The sequence below is a fragment of the Calidris pugnax genome, unplaced genomic scaffold (genome assembly GCF_001431845.1).
Source record: "Calidris pugnax isolate Ruff unplaced genomic scaffold, ASM143184v1 scaffold57, whole genome shotgun sequence".
NCBI classification, from domain to species: domain Eukaryota; kingdom Metazoa; phylum Chordata; class Aves; order Charadriiformes; family Scolopacidae; genus Calidris; species Calidris pugnax.
In genome coordinates, this window is record NW_015090813.1 from 28,439 (window position 1) to 30,801 (window position 2,363).

Consider the following 2,363-nt stretch of genomic DNA (forward strand, 5'->3'; position numbering starts at 1 on the left):
GTAGGGAGATCAAAAGATATTTTAACAACTTTCAATATTTACAAACAATACAAAAAACTGCGCACGCCATCAAAAGATGCAAAATTCTTCTTAAAAATGAAAAGCTTCATTCCTACTAAGAACCAAGAACTCCAGCCAATATTTAAGTTTTAATTAATGGTCTTCTTTACAATTGGAAAACCGTTAAATGTTTTTTATTATCTGTAAAATATACAATAAAAACCAACCTCGCTAAATTATTAAGGTTAAAAAAAAAAAAAAAAAGAAGAGAAATACTGCAGGCAAATCAAAAAGGAAAAGTAACTTATTCTTTGGTAACCAAAAGTTAGCAAGTATCTGTATTTCAAGTGATGGAAAAGTAATCATCTTCCCATTTTGACAAACGGGGAGAAAGATTCCTGGCAAAACACAACTCCCGGGTTTCAATATTGAAAAGACAAGCTCCACCTACAGCTCCCTAGTGCAAGTTCTTCTCAAAGTCCAAAAAAAAACGTGGCTTTCTAACCCAGAAACGTTTTTTTAACCCTTCCCACAACTCGGGCAAGCTCGCTGCTCAGTTCCTCTCCTGCTTCTCTCTCGCATCCTCCGCGCACATCCAGCCGCTCCGCTTCTCTGAGGGAATTGCTTTTTTAAGTCCAGGGAGCCTGTTCATTTGGAAACAAGGGCTTCCCTGGGCGTGTGGCTGCACAGCAGCTAGTCCTGCGGTATCAAACTCGCCTCCCTCTCCCACCTTAATTACCCATTTCATTTTCCCTCAGGAAATAAAAAATAAAAAAAAAAAAAATTAATCAAATAAAGAAAAAGCACCCTGGACCAATTCATAACCTGGCGACCTAATTGCTTCAGCAGGACGCACTTCTTCTGCCACTGGGGCGTGCTCCAGTAATTAATAAAGCCATGTCACCCATGTCACCCCCAGTAATGAGCCATGTCACCCCAACACCAACCCTACCACCTTCTCGTAGGTGAACGCACCCCCATCCTGCCTCTCTCTGCTTCACCACCCACCTCCCTACCCTGCACCGTTCACTCCAACGCTTTGGGAAGCAAACGTCCAGCTTGTACCACGGGAGCCTTCCCCTTCCTCTTATTTTTTTTTTTTTCTTCTTTTTTTCAGGCTTATTCCTCATTTTTTGCCTGCACGATTGCAGTCTCAAGAAAACAGAAAAACTTCACACCCCTAACAGGCTCTGAGAAAACTCCCCCCCTCCCCCAAGAGGACTTCTAAGGCTTTACACCAAAAAAAAAATAAAAATAAAAGCAAGCGTTAACTTTCTTGAAGCCGCAGACCGCTCATTCCAAGGCAGTCCTGTCCTCCCCTCCCACCCCACCCCTGCAGGACTAGCCTTGCTCTGGCATTTAACCACGCACATGCAGTTCATGGAATAAATGCTCAGCAAAGTCAACTTGTCCTGGTCTGGGCTTTCTTCTGGAATCTAGTCCTCTGTCATTTTCCAGACTTTAATATCCAACGCCTTTTGTCACCCCCTTTTTAACTTTCTTCCGCTGAAGGGCTTAGATACTTCCTTGAAGCACCCGGTTGAGTCATTAAGTCTAGGTGGGTTGGATCCAAGGTCTCCTTGCAGCCTGCCTCCTCGGCGTACGGAAAGTCACTCATGTCCATCTCCTCACTGGTAAACACATCCAGCTGCCTCTCCTGATGCTCTTCCGAAGTCCTTCGGCCCCTGCCCTCCGACTGCTCCACCGCTTCCCCGTCTCCTTCGCTAATGACGGTCATGGGGCTGCTCTGGATGCGGTTGCGGACGTTGTACTTGCTGCTGGCCGCCGAGGGAGGGGTTCGCGACCGTCCGTACCTGGTTCCAGAGAAGGACATGCTCCTTGGCATCAAGCCCTCGCTCTTGGCCCACTCTTCCTGGGCCCGTTTGTTCTTGCTGGGCGAGCAGGTGGTGGGGCTGTCGGAAAGGTCCGGAGAAGCCTCCGCCTTCGGTCGGTGGAACCGCGGGTCCGTGTTCTTCAACATCTCGGCGGCGGACATGCGGGAGCTGGTGTCACAACGGCTCCCTTTCTTCAGCAGAAGGGCTTTGAAGTTGTCGTTGCTGGTGCTGCTCTTGCGGACGCTCCTCTGGATGGACCCGGCTTGTCGGAGGGTGGCCAAAGTGGGGGAAGCACCGGTGGGAGTTACGGGGGGCGACGGAGAATGGTTGCGGGTACGCTCGTCTTCCGAGTCTTTACGGCCAAGGACTTTCCTTTTGGATCTGAGTTTGAAAAACAACAAAAAAAAAAAAAAAAAGAGGAGCAGACAAAAAATGAAACTTTTTACCTCCCCTAATTAATCTCGGCTTCGAGGGATGACAATGGATGAAGCTAAAGCAGAGAGAGGGAGAAGGGAGAAGGAAGCTAAA